We start from the raw sequence: 20,847 nt of genomic DNA on the forward strand, positions 1-20,847 counted from the left end.
TACTATACAATGAAAATCCTAACCATGCCTGTTCTCCACCCCGACACCTTCCACTAACCTTCATCATGCATGCATATCCACAGTGCTGACAGGCAATAACAGATACCCGAGTGACAGAGTGTATTTAAATCTTACCCACAATTAAAGCTTTCCATGTCTATAATTCACACCTGCTTACTGTATAAAGTATGTCATCATCATGCGTTCTCCGCGTTTAGCATATTACACACTAAAAACCTGCCAGCACTGTATTTAGCTACACTATGTGACTGTCAAGTTGATGGAGTTGTCGAGGTGTCTGGTGCCAAACATTTAAATGTACCGATACAGACATTCACCGCAGCATAGGCCGACGCGGGCATCAGGTTAGTGCAAGATCCCAATGTGACCATATGCTCTGCTGTTGCAGGCAAATCATCTGTCCTCAGAATCCGCACATCTTTAACACGGCCCCTCAGCTGTGTCCGATGGGGTGCAATGTCAGTTCAGATTCCAGATGCTTCACTCTGCATGGCAGATCTTGTGATTCTGAGCGATGAGGTGAAAGGTTGCACACAGACAACATTAGGGAAGCCGAGGTTACAGCATGATCTTTTACCTGCATGGCTGATAAAGTATAGCCATGGATATGCAGAGATGGAGCTCTTCATTACTAGTGGAGTCCCTATAGGTGACAAAGTGCTCTGCTGACTGTATTTCATGACGTATCAAGGAAACAACCAAACAAACAAGTTACAAAGTTCAGTTTCATAAATAAAGCATAAAGATCCACAGTTTAGGCGCTTAGGATCTTAACAGACATTAAGGGTGGTGAAGAACAGCACGAAGGTGGCTTTTTAACAGACTCTGACTAGTTATTTTAACAATTTATTTATTACAATTTTTTTTTTTAAAAATCATGAAACTACATTTCCAGGCAAAACAGCAACAGACAGAGCAGCTATAAAAATAAAATTCTAATTCGAGTGGTTTGCATTACCAAGGGGTTTTGCAAAAACTAAACAAACTCAACTGTTGACGACTTTTGAAAAAGGTTTTATATTAAAAGGCAGCCTATTGCAAGTACTGATCTGAACAATTCGCCCGTGCCTTATACAGTAGTCCATTCACACCCTTTCTACTTGGAATTTTGGTTTTACTCCAATCTTTACACATTTCTTTCCTGCAGTTTGCTACTGTAGCTCTGACTGCCTGATCCATACATTTCATGTCGGACCCCCTAACAGAGGCAACAGTCTACCAATCCAAAGACTCCTTCATCTACAGCTCAGCCATGTGCTTGTCCAGTTATAAATACCACACTTTCCACAACTGCATTGCCTCTTCCACGGGATGAAATTGACAGCAAACACTTTCAAAATAGCTGATCCCTCTGATGCAGCTTTACAGCAACTGCCTCGCTCAGCCCTCCATTTAGAAAGAGGTTCTGTTTTGAAATTACCGATCCCTCTCATGCAGCATTACAGCAACCGCCTCGCTCAGCCCTCCATTTAGAAAGAGGTTCTGTTTTAGTCACATCACAGGTTTAACATGCTTAGTGTAACAGCTAGCAAGTGATCTGTATGGAATTAATGCAGTAAAAGCTTCAGTTCAGGGCTACAAAAATTGGCATTATTCAAAATCTGTGCAATCTTTAATTTTACAAGTCTGCTAATATTTCCAGAAGATAGAGATAATAATAATAATAATAATAATAATAATAATAATAATAATAATAATAATAATAATAATGCTGCATCAGGGTTGAAAAAAATCAGTTTCCTGGGCCAAGAAGTAGCATCTAGGATCACCTTGGCCCGGTTCTGCCTGATTTTCTGCACACTCAGCGGGAGCAGGGCGAGCGGTGGCAAGGCATATAACAGTTCCCTCAGTCACTGGTGTGCTAAAGCATCTATTGCCAGTGGGCCCCCACTTCTTCCTATTATGGAGAACCAGAGGGGGCAGTGGTACATTTCTCCCTCGAACCTCCTGCAGCTCAAACATTGATGTGGAGAACCTCCAAGGGGGGTTCCATACGCCTTGCGCACCCCTGCCATTCCACACAGCGCCCCTGCCCAGGCTGGACGCGTCCGTGGTGACTACCTCTCTTCTGGTAACGCTGCCCAGTGCTACACCGAGGTCCATCGTCTTTGAGGTCTACCGTGGTGAACCATCGCCTGGCCTGAATGACTGCAACAGCTGTTCCATCATCAACATTTTGAACCTCCTTCGGCTCAGATACAGGTTGACATGTTGAAATGGGACAGGCCCAGGTTCTTCGCATCACGTACCCTATATAGGGCGTCCATCGACCGGGAAACAGCAGCAGCTGTTGTCGGGTGATCCCAGGAAGACTAGATTTCAGGATGGGAGAGACATGGGAGATAGTAATGGCGTGGAGATCTGTGAGCGCAGTGCCTTTGTGACTTTGGGGGTGGGCAATGACTGTGTCACAGGCTCGTGGAGCAGCTTTGGTATATCTTATTCAGGTTTCGGGTCTCTACAAGGTAAATACCCATACGGTAATGGTTACATTTTGTACTTGAAAGAGAAACGCATTCACTAAATTTAGCTCTCAGATTGTGCCAATGAAAATATCTAAAATGTATTGAAATGTGCTTGCTGTGGTGTATTTAATATCTTAAATACTGGAACGAATTCGATGCAATTTAAACTCGTTTTTACTGAAAAATAAACAGTAACATGTAATCACAGGAGCTGTCTGTGAAACATGCTATCACATCAGGACTTCACTAACACTGAACATGGGAGCTGCAGCACGCTGTTTATCGTATTACAACTGTACAGTCACCAATTCTACACACATTTTCAGTCAGTCTTGTATTGCAGGGGCTCCAAAAGTAATGCCTTGCTGTGAGCAGCGCTGAAATAAAGCTCCTTTATTGCACTAATGGAGCACTTTGTCAGACACTACAAGCAGACCACTACTATTCAAGCACATGTTTAAACCATGCGAAAATGCGGCAGAATGCACCATTTTAATCCTTTTTTCAAAAAGCTCTGTAAAATAGCGAACAAGTAAATATGAATGGAAACAGTTATAGCTTGTGTACTTGGATAAAAACCCTACAACATAAATAAAAGTTCTTTATGAAATGCCTAGGCCTTCATGCTACTCAGCAACACACCTCCTCAAGAAAATGTAGCAACTTATATATATGCCTTTGAAATGCTTTTTTAATGTACTTATTGTATGGCCTGGCCACTGATTAAGATTACATTCCACACTCTTAAGCCCCTTTCACACTGGCATGATCTACCCGGGTCAGAACCTTCCCGGGTCAGGACCCGGTGTCATGCGGGTCAGGTATACGATTTCACACTGCTTTTGATAAAGCAGGGTTGACCTGGGTGACAGACACAAGTGCACAATGTGCGTATCAATGGCCCGGAAGCAGCTTGTTACTTACACTTCCATCCAAGCTTCTCTGGATTGAACCGTCGGCCCAAATGTGGATTAGAGCAAATGTTTCTTCATCCCTGCTGCAATCTGGCTCACGGTGAGTCTCATGCAACAAAAATATGGCTAAACAGAATAAACAAAAACATTCCTTGCGGAAGTGAAACTTTCACGCAGGTGTGGCTGTTTGTTATTTTGTCCGACGTCATGCATTTTGTCTCGCTCAACTCGGGGTCAAAGCATGTCGGCCCACATCCTGAGGTGGGTCACTGGGACCCAGGTTAACCCGGGTACAACCCAGGTACGTGGTTTTACACTACGCCAGACTGTGACCCGGGTAGCCAGAACCCGGGTCTGGACCAGGGTAGGCGTGCCAGTGTGAAAGGGCTCTAGATTGTCTAGCTATTTCTCTTTCTATCACTGCATATGAATCATCCAAAGCAGATGCTTACATTGACAGATGGCTCAAAACTGAACTCTGCCAAGCAGAACTCAATCCAGCTGCTCTGAAGTGGTTTCTTTATTTTTATTGTTTTTCAAAACTGCTAAAATTAGCAGGACTGCTGTGCTGTAGATTGCTATTATACCATTTTCAGTTATTACTTCTGTTAGTCACTCAACTGCAGTTTGTTTCCCCGTCCTGAACAAACAGCTGAGCAAAAAAGAAAAAAATTGTAAAAAGATCCACACAGCGGTGAAAAAGCTCTAAATATGAGTGCACAGTACAGTTACTTGTTGCCTTCCTGAGCTGTGAGGAAGGGATGCGTTTAAAAGCTCTAAATATGAGCGCACAGTACAGTTTACTCGTTGCCTTTCTGAGCTGTGAGGAAGTGATGCGTTTAAAAGCTCTAAATATGAGCGCACAGTACAGTTTACTCGTTGCCTTTCTGAGCTGTGAGGAAGTGATGTGCTGAAGCAGAACCGAGTGCCTCAGCACAACACTGCAACATTTACTGTACACCGACACATTCACAACAGTGTGCAGCCTTTCCTGGAAACTGCTGCCTGAGCACAGAGATACGTATGAACAGGAGAGCACAGCATTCATCGTTCTTGGAACTTTAAAACCGCAGTTTTCAATCCATTCACACCCTGAATAATGCTGTACTGCTACTCAGCTTTGTATCACAACATATGGAATACTGTTAAGACATCATGATACATTTTGTAAAAAAAAATAAATAAATAAATAAAATAATGAATGCATTAAATTAACTACCTATCACCAGTGATCCCCATATTATGTGAAGGGCTGGAAATGTGTCCTGTGAAAAGTCTCCTATACAGCAGTGCCACATTTAATAACACATTTTAATATCCCCTTGAATACATGTGAACAAATGTTACTGAATTTAATTCATGTTGACGGCATACACAATTACAATAGATATATTACTTCAAGATACATTATTTCAATAAACAAACAAAAAACACTCACACACCTCACCATTCAAGGCGCTGTATTACTTAAAGTTATAAAACCCCAAAGTGTTTGCTTACCCTGTACCACGCACATGCAGTATAATATTTTAATTATGTGCCAGTGAAACAGGACCTCTGAGTTCTGCAAGGCAAAAAAAAAAAAAAAAAAGTGAAATCCTGTTTTTATTTTTTGGGATATCCCCCTTCACCAGCTGTGAGCTTTCAAACGTTAAACTAACGTCAACGTTTTCCTGCTTTGGATTCAGTGCCTGACCTATAAATCTTTTAAAATTTTATAATTATATATATATATAAAACAATAAAAACAAATATAAATAAAAAGTCCTTCCACTGTGAGAACTCAAAGAGAGAGCAAGAGAGAGAGACAGCGAGAGAGCACACACACACAAAAGCACAGCATGCAAATGTAAAGTCAACTGGAGGCGTTACAGATACAAGAAGATCTCACCTCCTGCGCAGTCTGCCAGTTCAAATGGGCTGAGACACTATCCCCACCCTCCCAAATAAAGCACGCTTTTTAAACAACGTGTTTCCGGAGAGCTCGCCTGCCTGTGCTGGGATGTCTGTGTTCAATTAGTGATCTGAAATGCCAGCTCGAAGGAAAAGGGAGGCCGCCTCCTCAGGGAGTCGCAATATAGCCATTCATTTTGCTGCTGCACAAATCTGAAAGCTCCACTAGTCCACTCCCCCCTCCCCCTTTTAATTTCTGAACACAATCCAAGACCTTGGGGGGCCAGGGTTATATGGATGTAGGGTCCAGTACAAAGAAAGATTCCAAGAGTTAGGTGGATGGCAGCGGGCAAGGCTAAGAGTCCATTATAGCACAAATTCAAAGCATCAGAGACTTTTCAGAATCAGGCTCCATGGCTGAAAAGGAATATCATTTACTGTAGTGAGCCTGGTAAACAACCCAAGCTAAAACAGTCATACAAACACACACACACACAGAGGAATATGACAGAACGAGGTACCAAATCAAGCACTTTGAGAAAGTAAACGCTGTTAAGTATTGCTTTATGACTGTTTGGAATCTTACGTTATAGGCAAATATTTTATTTGACCAATAATTCTGACCGATAGGATGTAGTGTTACTGTGTGTTTTTAGATAGAACCTTGAGCTCACTGTGTCAATGCAGCCCCTCTTGCTTCCTACCGTTCCCGGTGTTAATGAAGGTGGTTGTTTGGATACATTAGACGCAGGCAGATCGGTAACTGGCATTTCTTGACTAAACTCGTTCAAAGAAATTGGGGTCCAAATCAAAACAAAAATAGAAATCTGAAATTATTTCAGACATTTTAAAGTTGTTATAAAATCACGTATCTGTGGCAGTATTGTGTGAACTACCAACAGCTCCATCCTGAATTTCAGCAGCAGACCGCTGGATTGGAAGTAAGCAAAGACACATTCAAAACTAGCCCCAGTAAGTATGTTATCCAACCAGAGCATGTGAGCGGAGCGAGGAGTGGAGGGGGACCACTTTTCTAGGAGCATGGAGTGGCGTGGAGGGGGACCACTTTTCTAGGAGCATGGAGTGGCGTGGAGGGGGACCACTTTTCTAGGAGCATGGAGTGGCGTGGAGGGGGACCACTTTTCTAGGAGCATGGAGTGGCGTGGAGGGGGACCACTTTTCTAGGAGCATGGAGTGGCGTGGAGGGGGACCACTTTTCTAGGAGCGTGGAGTGGCGTGGAGGGGGACCACTTTTCTAGGAGCGTGGAGTGGCGTGGAGGGGGACCACTTTTCTAGGAGCATGGAGTGGCGTGGAGGGGGACCACTTTTCTAGGAGCATGGAGTGGCGTGGAGGGGGACCACTTTTCTAGGAGCATGGAGTGGCGTGGAGGGGGACCACTTTTCTAGGAGCATGGAGTGGCGTGGAGGGGGACCACTTTTCTAGGAGCATGGAGTGGCGTGGAGGGGGACCACTTTTCTAGGAGCATGGAGTGGAGTGGAGGGGGACCACTTTTCTAGGAGCGTGGAGTGGCGTGGAGGGGGACCACTTTTCTAGGAGCATGGAGTGGCGTGGAGGGGGACCACTTTTCTAGGAGCATGGAGTGGCGTGGAGGGGGACCACTTTTCTAGGAGCATGGAGTGGAGTGGAGGGGGACCACTTTTCTAGGAGCATGGAGTGGCGTGGAGGGGGACCACTTTTCTAGGAGCATGGAGTGGCGTGGAGGGGGACCACTTTTCTAGGAGCATGGAGTGGCGTGGAGGGGGACCACTTTTCTAGGAGCATGGAGTGGAGTGGAGGGGGACCACTTTTCTAGGAGCATGGAGTGGCGTGGAGGGGGACCACTTTTCTAGGAGCATGGAGTGGAGTGGAGGGGGACCACTTTTCTAGGAGCATGGAGTGGCGTGGAGGGGGACCACTTTTCTAGGAGCATGGAATGGCGTGGAGGGGGACCACTTTTCTAGGAGCATGGAGTGGCGTGGGTAAAGTGCCCGAGCGGAGTGTGAGCACGAAAAGCATCTAGCACCACTCCCACTCCAAAAGATGGTTTGCAAAGGAAAAATATGACACTGTAAATATAAGATATGATCCATAAACGATGCAGCTTTTCGATGCTCTGACAATATTGTGCAATCTATGAAATCGCCCTGCGTAATTAAAGCAAAATAATCAATAATATCTAATTTGCACAGCAAGAGTTTTATTATAACAGCGAAAGCCATTGTGTGCTTGTATATGAACCATGTTAATTGCAAATTTCACAAAGCTTATATAATTAAAAAAATCTTTAACCACATTATATGTGCAAAAGGGTCAGCGTATGTTAGGATCCCAAGCCGAAATACGACCCCATCTGCTTGGGGTTAAATGACTTTTTCAGATAGCTGAAATCGTGTCGTGTTCGGCTTGTGGTTGTCTTGCAAATGATCCCCTCAAGGTGCAGAAGATTCACGTTACCCAAAGCGTTTTCATCACTTCATTTAAAAGTGAGACTGAATTATTCTCCAGGGAAATACATATAATTAAAAAAAAAAAAAAAAAAAACATTTAAACTTTAAATAATAATAAATATTTTGCAGACCTTTTTTTTTTTTTATAAGTGTGAACGTGTCAATTCTAGTTATCAAATGGATTTTTGACAGAAATTAATGTTTTAATAATCAGTTTTACTAAAAACATAATAGTACTGACTGGAACCGGATCCCTGATATTTGTACCCGCTTCGTCTGTACCAAAGCAGAAACCGGTACCCGATTTCAAAGGAACCAGTTCGCTCATCTCTACATGTTGGAAGCGATTTACACTAGCAGTGGAGTGGAGCTGGCTGCAGAATTAGAAGCGCCGGAGCACAGTGGACTGGGAAAAAAAAGGCCTTGGAGCATACGGTTTTAAAGAGGAAGAGAGCGAGGAGCGGCGTTTATGAGCGTTCCACTCCGCTCACATGCTCTGTATCCCACTGAAGTGAAATAACAAAATGTATCCCACGTTAGATAAACCCACACTTGTGTGGTGTGTGCACAGGAACAAAATAAAAGGTTTTAAACAAAACACTACAAAGTCTTACACAGAAAACAGCACCCAAGCGCCGCTATTCACTCTCACTCTATTTCTTTCTTGCATTTCCTCAGATTTTACTGCTGGAGGCATGTACAGTATGGGACCAAGAAGCCAACTCTGTTGGCTCACACAGTCATATTTTCCTAATCAAGCAGGAGTTCCCCTACCCTGCTAGTCAGGGAACCACCCTGACCCAGGGCACTCATTTACGTCAGGGCTGAACTATTGTTGCGATTGCCAAGGATCAAGCCTATGAACTTCCAATCAGAAGCACCTGCTGCTGTACAAAGCTTGCTTAAAACGTCTGGCAGTTTAGCAGCGTCCCCCACCGTTCGCAGGGGTGGTGTAGCAAACACTGCCTGCAGTGTGGCTGCAGGAGGCACCAAATCAGGGACAAGGAAACCCTGCCCTTCGACAGCACATCCCGTCTGGCTGATTAGAGAGGAACGACAAGCCGGACGATGGGACTCACACCCTGGTTTATGGGCAGTGTGAGAATACCGGCGGTGGAACAGCACCCTCAACTCTGAGAAATGCCCTGCCTATACAGAACTGTTCTCTATCGAGGTCAGCAGTTATAACCATCATTGTACCAGAGTACCCTACAAGAGTTTAAGTAGAGTAGATTTGTTTTAATGCTAGTTCATTGTTAATACCGGAAATCCTACATTAGGCACGTAAGGTTGTGTCATGCATGCCTAATAAAAGGTGCCAAACGTGAGTCATTTATAAGAGCGAGTGAGAAATATTAATCCTATATGTAGGGTTAATTTAGCACTCAATTTTGGCATCTGAAAATTAACCGGAAAAATAATGATATACTGTATACAGAGCCCCCGAACAATACAATCATGAATAATAATTTATACAAATCAACAGTTACATGTAAACTCTAGAAAATCGTACACCGGATCATACGATCCACAGGATAATAATCTGTGTTAACCCTACAGGTCTGGCAATAATATACAGTACTGTGCAAAAGTTTTAGGCAGGTGTGAAAAAATGCTGTAAAGTAAGAATGCTTTCAAAAATAGACATGTTAATAGTTTATATTTATCAATTAACAAAATGCAAAGTGAGTGAACAGAAGAAAAATCTACATCAAATCAATATTTGGTGTGACCACCCTTTGCCTTCAAAACAGCATAAATTCTTCTAGGTACACTTGCACACAGCTTTTGAAGGAACTCGGCAGGTAGGTTGGCCCAAACATCTTGGAGAACTAACCACAGTTCTTCTGTGGATTTAGGCAGCCTCAGTTGCTTCTCTCTCTTCATGTAATCCCAGACAGACTCGATGATGTTGAGATCAGGGCTCTGTGGGGGCCATACCATCACTTCCAGGACTCCTTGTTCTTCTTTACGCTGAAGATAGTTCTTAATGACTTTAGCTGTTTGTTTGGGAACGTTGTCATGCTGCAGAATAAATTTGGGGCCAATCAGATGCCTCCCTGATGGTATTGCATGATGGATAAGTATCTGCCTGTACTTCTCAGCATTGAGGAGACCATTAATTCTGACCAAATCCCCAACTCCATTTGCAGAAATGCAGCCCCAAACTTGCAAGGAACCTCCACCATGCTTCACTGTTGCCTGCAGACACTCATTCGTGTACCGCTCTCCAGCCCTTCGGCGAACAAACTGCCTTCTGCTACAGCCAAATATTTCAAATTTTGACTCATCAGTCCAGAGCACCTGCTGCCATTTTTCTGCACCCCAGTTCCTGTGTTTTCGTGCATAGTTGAGTCGCTTGGCCTTGTTTCCACGTCGGAAGTATGGCTTTTTGGCCGCAAGTCTTCCATGTAGGCCACTTCTGACCAGACTTCTCCGGACAGTAGATGGGTATACCAGGGTCCCACTGTTTTCTGCCAATTCTGAGCTGATGGCACAGCTGGACATCTTCCGATTGCGAAGGGAAGTAAGCATGATGTGTCTTTCATCTGCTGCAGTAAGTTTCCTTGGCTGACCACTGCGTCTACGGTCCTCAACGTTGCCCCTTTCTTTGTGCTTCTTCAAAAGAGCTTGGACAGCACATCTGGAAACCCCTGTCTGCCTTGAAATTTCTGCCTGGGAGAGACCTTGCTGATGCAGTATAACTACCTTGTGTCTTGTTGCTGTGCTCAGTCTTGCCATGGTGTATGACTTTTGACAGTAAACTGTCTTCAGCAACCTCACCTTGTTAGCTGAGTTTGGCTGTTCCTCACCCTGTTTTATTCCTCCTACACAGCTGTTTCTGTTTCAGTTCATGATTGTGTTTCAACCTACATATTGAATTGATGATCATTAGCACCTGTTTGGTATAATTGTTTAATCATACACCTGACTATATGCCTACAAAATCCCTGACTTTGTGCAAGTGTACCTAGAAGAATTGATGCTGTTTTGAAGGCAAAGGGTGGTCACACCAAATATGGATTTGATTTAGATTTTTCTTCTGTTCACTCACTTTGCATTTAGTTAATTGAAAAATATAATCTATTAACATGTCTATTTTTGAAAGCATTCTTACTTTACAGCATTTTTTCACACCTGCCTAAAACTTTTGCACAGTACTATATATTATATATATATATATTATATACACACACACACACACACACACACACACACACAGTACCATGTTACTTATACTAAACCAGTTTTTTAAATGGCAAAACAAATGGCAAAGCACTGGTCTACATCAATGTCTGGTCTTTAAAACTCCAGAGTAGTGCAGGGACAAATACCCTAATATCTGAACGAACATTTTTTGTACATGTATTCGAAGGCATTTCAAATTTGCCACAAAACAGCACATCTGACAGTAGTACAGCAGTACACAGCAGTAACCAGTATCTTAACCCATTAAATTGCAGCATTAATTTATTTGAAAAACAAAACCCAGCAAAATCTGTATTTATGTAATCAGATACATTACTGTACATTTATACCCCTACTCCACTGGCACATCCGACCCGCGAGGGCTCGGTACGGTACGGGTGCTTCTCCACTGGCTGTTTGTCGAGCCGAACAAGAACCAAACCGTGAAACTCCGGCCTCACAAGACATCTGAATCCGGCTGCGAGCCGAGCCGAGCCAGGGGCGGGGTTATGGATTTTCGTCATTAAGCTGCATCAGTCCGTACACTCCACAAAGACAAACAACAAACAACATGCCGGGCAGCATGTGATGAGAGAAAAGTACAGCCTTGGGACGCTGAGGAAGTGCAGGCTCTAGTTTCTCTGTGGGCAGATAGCAACGTTCAGGAAGATCTAGAGTCGTGCGTTAGGAATGAGAAAGTTTATGCTAGAATTTCTGACAATTTTAAACAAATGGACATAAATTGCAGGTACGGTACATTTAACTCACACACTCAAAATTCTACCAAATTTCTCATCCTTGAGCTTTATTATATTAATGAACACCATTAGTTTGCACATTTTTTGGTAAACTGAGTTAATAACAACTGTCTTTCGTTGCGTGTGACGTCAGTAGCATGTCTTGGCTCTGCAATGGAAAACGAGGCATGAGTCAAGTTTAGGAGTTTTAGGTGCAACACATTCCAGAGTGCAAGGGTTGCTTACAGTATATTGTCAAGATCAGTTCCAATTCTCATAACCCCACGGGACATTTTTTGTCCTTTTATTTTCTAGTGAGCTACAGTACAGGTGCTGTAGACAATGTACCAGAAAGTCAGGTAACATTAAGAATGAAGTCACTGTTGTTTCAGTGTGCTTGCAGTCAATATCAGCAGGCACTGTGCCAGCTGTACTGTACCATACTGACTCATGAGTTGTTTTGCTAGCTTCTGTTTAATTACTGCTATATGAGGCTTCCATCTGCTGTGCTGTATGGGAAGGGTGGAATCTAATTTGCTCCGTTCTCAAACATGTTCTTCTATAATTCACCCCTATTTGAAGCAAGCAAACAAACTCACGAGGCTCTGCTTGTTGCTGTGATCACCAATGCAAAAACAAAACAAGAGTGCTGTGTAGAAGGCAATTAAACGCGGAGCCCGTGGAGATTCATAGCAAGTGATGTTGGCTCATTACGCTGCACGCTAGTCTCAGAGAAGGTAGTACATGTACAGTAAAACTCCTAGGAGGCACCATTTAATTTGAATAGGTACCAGGTGTATACACCCAATACAAGTGTCCCCAGCCCACACCACAAGAGAGAGGGGTTCAGAAATGTCATGCCAGACTCTACTGCAGGGTTCAAATGTTAAATGTTGCTCTTGCCCTATTTTGTAATCCGGGCATGTTGCACAGAAGAATATTCTTCCGTCTTCCTAAAAGAAAGTTTAGCAACTGAAGTGTTAACAGGAAACCAGTGTGGCCTTCTGGCTCAAAATACAATTTTCAGAAAGTTTAGGCATAAACTGTGTGAGCTTGTGTGCTTATGAATGGCCATGGATCTCAAGCTGTTATTCTTCTTCGAATAAGTCAAATTCTTCAGTACATGTTAGTCATCCAAAATTGTAATTGGTACTGTACAATAGCTTCTCAGTAACATCAAAAGCTGCTGCTGGCACTTGATCTTCTGCAGATGGTTGGGTCATTCCATTGTATTTTTTGTCCTATCAATAGTAAATTACTGATAGGAAACTGAGACAAGAAAAATGACCAGAAAGTGGCCTGTATTTTGTACCTAATAGGACGAAATTGTAGGCCATGGCCCTGGAAACAATCAAATGGAAATCCTGCCATTTACTTTATCATTAGGAAACTGGATCGCAGGACACCAAAGCCTCCTTTCCACTGCCTTTCCCCTGCTACAGCTCAGCTGGACAGTCTGGGCGAGGTGTAGCTGGAGGGTGTTTCCACTGACACTCAGCTATACCTTAGTTACACCTCAGACAGTACAGTCTCATATCTCATACCCAACGGGGCCAAGCCATCGAAATGGATGTTTAAAAGAGGCAAAGAGTTCTGACCAATGGCAGCTGTTTTCCGCCAGTTCTCTCTTATTGCAGGGCAAAAGCTCCTTAATAAAGACTACTGACAGCTGTGGAAAGACTGAAAATAAAAACAGCCACAAACGTTTGTTCAACTTCGTCCATCTTCGCTTGTTTACACATATTTAATCAGTCCTACAAAACATGACCTTGACTGCCGCATTACTACTTCCTGGGTCAGCTATACCTGACAAAATGACACTGGAACGCAGACAGCCGTCTGTACACCTGGACCAGACCACCCAGCTCAGCTATACGATACCTGGGAAAAGGAAGCGAGGCATAACTTTACAGAGTCAAATGGCTTAAAGGAGTGCAGTCCCAGAGATGAGAAAAAAAAAAAAAGGTCAAGATGCTCCCAACTGAATGCTACAGTACCCAGCGACCAATGCTAATGGTAAACACTGTGACCTCAAGACAGATCTAAAAGAAACAATCTGGTGGTTAAACTCATCTTTAATCCTTTAAAGGTCAAGATATTTTGGCAAGTAATCTATAAATTCCCATTGCAACATGCTTCAAGAGGATTCTGTAAAAGTACAACAAAGGACGACAGCATGACAGCAGCTCTGGGCTCAACAGGGTCACATGGTCCAAACCCTGCTTTCAGACGAGCCTGTGTGCATTAGTGTACAGTAACCAACAGTGTTTCCCTCCAGGTGAAAACCTGGTTAAAGAATATGTTACATGACATTCAAATATTGACACCTGGCATGGGTACTGTCTTGGACATTCAAGTCAGGTTGTGTGTTTCAGTTGGTCAGAAACCAAGAATAAATATAAAGATATTACATTAAGCAGCAAAGCCTCTGCCATCCTGTTGCGCAATATACAGCAACATGTGTTTAATGGCATTTCCACGAATAAACCGAGTCAGCTTGAAATAAATAAGTACGAAGAACACTCAAGCAATCTGTTCTGAAAACACAAACAATAGTGTTCAAGCAAAGTCCCTGTGTGTTGCCATGATCCTTCAACATTCCAACATTAGGACTGCAGCCAACAGTGCAAGAGCAGACAGCTGGGGTGGAAACTCAGTCAAGGTGGAGGGCATGAGGGCAGGAAGCTGGGCATGGGGACAGGAAGCTGGGCATGGGGACAGGAAGCTGGGCATGGGGACAGGAAGCCTTTGCCTCAAGTCTTCAGCTCAGGCTGTGCGCTCCCTGGCACACAGAAAGGGCCTTTTAGGAAAGGGATTTGACGAAGTTATCTGTTGGGGCACTTCAGTTACTCAAGGCAAAGCATCTTTGCAAAATAAAAGCTTCATGAGAATGGACAGGAAGAACGGGGACAGGAAGAATACAAACACATTTTGTAGACATACAGTACACCCAATATGATACAATGCCATGCTTTGTAACTGCTCTAGCTTCTACTGTAGTTTCTTTCATTCTTCCTTTGTCAAACCAGCATACCGTGCCTACTGGGTATACTTCCTCACCGGTCTAATGAGAGCTTTATAAATACCCTGACTATCCTGTCACGGTTACAAAACTGCTTTCAACTCCTAACAATATAAAATAGCACTGTTCCCTGTTGGTTAATTCACATTTCCAATAAACAATGTAGTAAAAATACACACACACACGTTGAGCAATACAGTCATTTGAGAGTGCTATGGAACTAACACCAGCCCGATGGCTGATCGGAGTGAAGTTCAGTGACAGACATGGTGAATTTATCTTTGTTATTTTTAATTGATATTTATACAAACACTTAAGTCTAATTTTATAACTACTAAATGATCCTAATATTTACTGATAGTTATGTTTTTTTAAGCAAATGAGAAAAAATTAAACATATTAGTGCTTAAAACCTTGTGGTTTACAATATACCTACAGTAATATCCCTGCAGGTCACTCAGAATATAATCCCAAACTTTTAACCCCAACTGCGCTGTGGCCCTTTACCTTTGGCATCTTGCTACTCTGCTGCCTCACAAATCAGAATGGGGACCAAGAATATTAAATCAGAACATTTGAAAAACAAATCCTTTTATTTGGGATATTGTAATGTTACAGTACATTCTGCACTAACATAGGCGGATTGTTGGGCTGTGTTACATTTTAACCTTCTAAAGAGAGTACAATTCTATCCTTATCTAGCTTTTTTTTATTTTTTATTTTTTTAACTTGGTAAAGAAGGATATCCAACAGAGATCAAAGGCAGTTACTTTGACTACCCAAAAAACATGCTAAACTTGAAAAGGGTGAAGAAAAAAACAAAAGGTTAATGGTCTCTATGGTCGAATGGGTCGTAGCCTAGGTGGGTCTGCTGGCACTTCAGTTTAAAAAGGAAGGCCTCACGCATTGAACCCCAGAGAACGACAGCACTTAGTTTGTTTTCTTTCTGCAGTTGATGCAGATAAGGATCACGCACAAGAAGGAAGGAATTATGCACAAAGCTAGAGCACTAGAGTGTAGGCTAATCAAGATCTTCTGTTAATGAACCTTTTTCCTATGCAACAAAGACTCTGAATAAACCCCCCAAAATCAAACAGTTCACAGTAATAAGTTGTGCTCTGGAATCTACAAAAAAAAAAAAACGCTAAACCAACTAGGTAGTTATATAATTGATCACTGAAGAATGTTTAAAAGGTAACTGGAAAGCTGGGGTGGTGAATCAAATACCTTTATTACCATCGATGGTCAAGCCTGAGAACTGCTGAAAGCAATAAATGTGGATGCCTCGAAACAAAAAAATAAATCCAAGTCGCTGTCATTGCTGTTACCAGATGGATGATCATGTCATTTTATCAGTGGATTGCCCACTATCAGATTCCCAAAATACTATAGCTCGGATTTTGTGGAGAATTATGTATAACCTGAGGTTATACAAATCAGTGCTGAAGTTTTCTGTAATTTCCTAGATATTTTACTACTGTATTACCTACAGCTTCAAATGGTTTGCACTGTTAAAAGTTCCAAAACTCAGGGGAAATAGTGCTGTATTTAGGCTAAAGTACATAAGCAGACATTAAGATTGTTGAAGCCAAGGTTGTCTTGTCTTTGCAGAAGAATTACAATACCCATTCTGTCAATCCGCAGAGACACAATTTGTTCAGCTTAAAAATGTAATTTACAAACTAAATATGACAGTTTACCCTTCATCGTGGTACAGCAGTGATTCACTAAGGATTTCAACTAAAACAGACACATCAGTCACATGCAATTCATTTAATACGTTCTTTATATTGCAACCAAGGGCTACAGTAACGAAGAGCTGCTTCCACTGGTGGTACTGTAATAATGTATTTGCTTTAAAAAAAATTCAAGCATAAAAATATAGTATTCTGGATTTCAGGATCATATAGTACTGCAAGTAAAAAAAAAAAAAAAAAAAAGTGAGCTTTGTTTGACACACATTTCATTTTTTCTCAGACTACAGCTGAAACTTGTAAGTGCCCTGGGACCGAGCCTAAGAATCACTCCCCCCGCATCAGAGAACTAAAAGCATTGAGCAGCCACAATCTAACCCTGACCACAGAGAACACTGCAGGAAGAAGACTGTGTAACGTCACTCTCTGCCAAGGAACTGTGCGGTCTGGCACAGGCAGGGGTCATGTGGAAGTATTTAGAACTCTGAGGGTCGCTGTGAAATTCTCATCAGGGCTGAGAATGCCCCCTTCTGCAGAGGTGAAGGCTTACTTGAGCCAAAAGCTTGGATGCTTCGTTGGAAAGGGCGTCCTTTGCATTTTTATATGCATACAGTACCACTCTCCCAAAGGTTGTTTTTTTTAATCCACTTTTAACCCAGTTAAATACCAGAAGTCCAACTAAAGGCCATTGCACACTGGATCTGTTCCATCATTTAGCATCCGTCACCCGAAAAAGTCGTGCGTCAATCCATTGCACGCTAGATGCATTAATATTGGAGAGCGCTGATGTGCAGTGGAGGCTTTGTAGTAAATCTACCTGGTTTCAGTATTTTAATACAAAATAAAAATACAATTCTGTTGTTAATTCTTACATAACTTTGAACATAAAAAATGTTAAATGTAGTATAAACTTAATGATCAGCAAATGCTGACAGAGGTTAAAACGTTTTAATTATTACGTTTCTACTAGATCTACAATAATGTTGTTACGCAATACATAAGCAAAACAAAACAAAAAAAAACATATGATATTACACAACACAGTGGTCATAGCATCAGAACGAGGCTGTGTGGTCCAGTGGTTAAAGAAAAGGGATGGTCCCCGGTTCAAATCCCACCTCAGCCACTGACTCATTATTTGACCCTGAGCAAGTCACTTCGGGTCTTTCAATTACGTCTTTCGGGTGGGACGTAATTGTAAGTGACTCTGCAGCTGATGCATAGTTCACACACCCTAGTCTCTGTAAGTCGCCTTGGATAAAGGCGTCTGCTAAATAAGCAAATATTAATAATAAATTAAAGAAGAAGAAGAAGAAGAAACCATATGACCAATATTTAATTTTTCAAACACTCGCTCCTGTAATAAATATATCTAAAAGCTGGGAAGCTAGCAATGAGCTACCGAAAATACTTCACCATAATGACCTTCTACTCTCTGTGTATGGAGCCAGAAATTCCACCACTTTCATGTACTCTTTTTGTTCAGCACTGACCGCTCTTGCCCTGTCACACTTCTTTCTCTGATATGTGTCTCCAGGTTAGGGTATTGTTTCTTTACTTCCTCGACTATAATTGAAATAAAAAGTATATGCTTGTAATAACATATAGCCTACTGCACAAAATCCATGTGTTTATGTATGCTATCAGTTCATAACTTCATGTTTTATAATATATATTGTTTTGCCAATGTTAAGGAGAGATTACTTAGCTGCAGTACAGGAGGCAATGTGTGTAACACAGGGTTGGGATCAATTCCATAAAAGGAAATGGGAATTGGGAACCAATTTTAAAAAGGAATTAGAAATGGAACTGGAATTGTTAAACAGCAATTGACCCAACCCTGGTGTCACGTCTGCCCAGACCAAAAGTGTGAGTGGTACTTCCTATAGTGAGCTAGGTAAACAGGGCTCACCGTCCTAGTGCTGGGTCCCAACAAGCTCCAGCTTTCCAGACCAACTTCTTAACAGAGGAGCGTCTTCAACATGACCCAAAGCAATCTGCTTGAGCTTTCCTTGCAATATCTGAAAATTACCCCTCTCAACAGTCACTCCCTTTCGCATCAAAGGGACTGACAGATCCCACAACTGTATTTCATTGATGATACAGAGACCACAACAAAGCAAGAAGCTTTCTATTTCAATACTTAAGGAATTTTATCATTTTGTGCACAAACATTAACTTCTGTCTACTTGTGGTCAAAACAGAAAGTCTCATACAGTAGCTGCCAGATGGATACAATATGAATTGCTCCCACAAGGATAATCTTTCAACACAACCCTTGAGAGTTTGAAGGGCCTTCAGTTGCTTACCAACAGCCCTAAGGAAATAAAACCAGTAAACTGCAACATGAAACTTTTAGGTTTGACGTCAGACCAACGTCAGTTTATAAAAATTCATTGCATCCAACAAAGCTGGACCCATAGCTGTGACAGGCCCTGACAGCTAAAATAGGCTATCAACCCCCACCGACAACCACTGCAGTACTGTACATTAAAACAAACATGGACTCAAAGTGATGGGTTTCACTGAGAAAATCATCACAGTCCACTGTCTAGAGAATAGCTCTGGAATCTGTGAAAACAAGGACCTGTTACAGCAGCAAACACATACATGGGCATCTAATTTGGTATATCTGGGGGTAATCAACAGAAGCAGAAGATAAGCGTCTCAATCAGGGTTGGCTGATTTAAAAAAAAAAAAAAAAAAAAAATCACTGATTTAAATAATACCTATTTTATATAGTTTCTCAAGGAAAAGACGTGAAAACTGTGTTTTAAAAACATTTTATTAACACAAACATCTTAAACTCTTACTGTCTATAAACTAAAACTCTTAGGGCTGTATTCTGATCACAGCACAAATGCAAGCGTGAATGGCGATTGCCCCTGATTCTGTGGTGCATAAATGGAGAGAAAAAATACTGCACTGAAATGGTATTCTGAAGACGTGTCTTGCCCTGTTATAGAGCTCCTGTCCCATCATTAACATATTCACAGAAGCGATTCTGATGACAATGGGGTCCCAAATAGACAACTGAGCTCTGTGTTAAGACCCACTGAAACCAGGTTTATTTAGTGGTGCAATCAGGAACTTTAACAATTTAACACACTATAAAAAGCAAAGCAGTCCTAAGCAACAACTGCGTGTGTTTGGACTGACACTGAAAGAGGAAATCAAAGAAAGAAAAGTAAAAGAAAAGAATGACTAGGATGAGTGAGGGGGGGTTTTCTCTGGCGTACTCCATCGCTAAATTCTTCTAGTTCACATATAAGAACATAAGAAAGTTTACAAACGAGAGGAGGCCATTCGGCCCATCTTGCTCGTTTGGTTGTTAGTAGCTTATTGATCCCAGAATCTCATCAAGCAGCTTCTTGAAGGATCCCAGGGTGTCAGCTTCAACAACATTACTGGGGAGTTGGTTCCAGACCCTCACAATTCTCTGTGTAAAAAAGTGCCTCCTATTTTCTGTTCTGAATGCCCCTTTATCTAATCTCCATTTATGACCTCTGGTCCTTGTTTCTTTTTTCAGGTCGAAAACGTCCCCTGGGTCGACATTGTCAATACCTTTTAGAATTTTGAATGCTTGAATCAGATCACAGCGTAGTTTTTGTTCAAGACTGAATAGATTAAATTATTTCAGCCTGTCTGCATAAGACATGCCTTTTAAACCAGGGATAATTCTGGTCGCTCTTCTTTGTACTCTTTCTAGTGCAGCACTATCCTTTTTGTAACGAGGTGACCAGAACTGAACACAATATTCTAGGTGAGGTCTTACTAATACATTTTAAAGTTTTAACATTACTTCCGTTGATTTAAATTCAACACTATTTTGTAGTTCACAGGATGCCAAAATGATACATGATGTGCTTTATTTATGTATTCATTTAAGATTGAGTAATTTTGTTTATTCACAAACCACCACTTCCAACATCCTTAAATTTACAGTTTGGAGGTACTGTAGAGCTACAGTACTGCAAAAAAAATTCCACAATTTAAAAAAAATTGATTTAAATAAAAAAAATATCTGATTTAAATCAAATAAATCTGATTTTTTTTTTTAATTAAAATTTTTTTAAAAAAAAAATCACCAACCCTGGTCTCAATAGCTGGGATAGATGTCTGGCATGTACTGTATCCTGAAAGGGAAGATGATGTATTTTAATTGAGTATTAACCTTGTAATCTTCATTTCTGGATCACATATGATACAAAGCTTAGACATCCCTGTATTATTATTTTTTAAATCTAGCCTCACAAGCCAGAATTTTTCATGTGTAGTACATGATGTCAGACAGAAAAAAGGGGTTTTGTAAAAGAAAAGGGAATCTAGTTACATAAATAAAGTAGCTTTTCTCTTTTTAAAAATGCTCGGGTGTTACAGCAGTAAGTAGGTCATTACTTTTACATTTCCAAGTCCTGTGGTATGTAGTATACACAAACATTTGTACAGAATACAAACATCATA

General features: G+C 41.6%; 1 protein-coding gene across 3 annotated transcripts in view; it reads right to left on the minus strand.

Moving 5' to 3' along the window:
* Nucleotides 1-20,847, minus strand: part of LOC117394889 (protein tyrosine phosphatase type IVA 3) — a 49,677-nt gene that overhangs the window by 24,775 nt on the left and 4,055 nt on the right. The window contains exon 2 of one of the 3 annotated variants that reach the window (XM_059010451.1): nucleotides 4,901-4,964. The exons of the other annotated variants lie outside the window; for them this stretch is intronic. The gene's annotated coding sequence lies outside the window, so the exon portion shown is untranslated. The remainder of the gene's footprint in view (nucleotides 1-4,900; nucleotides 4,965-20,847) is intronic. 3 annotated transcript variants of the gene reach the window in all.

This window comes from Acipenser ruthenus, chromosome 3 (genome assembly GCF_902713425.1).
Source record: "Acipenser ruthenus chromosome 3, fAciRut3.2 maternal haplotype, whole genome shotgun sequence".
Taxonomy (NCBI): Eukaryota; Metazoa; Chordata; class Actinopteri; order Acipenseriformes; family Acipenseridae; genus Acipenser; species Acipenser ruthenus.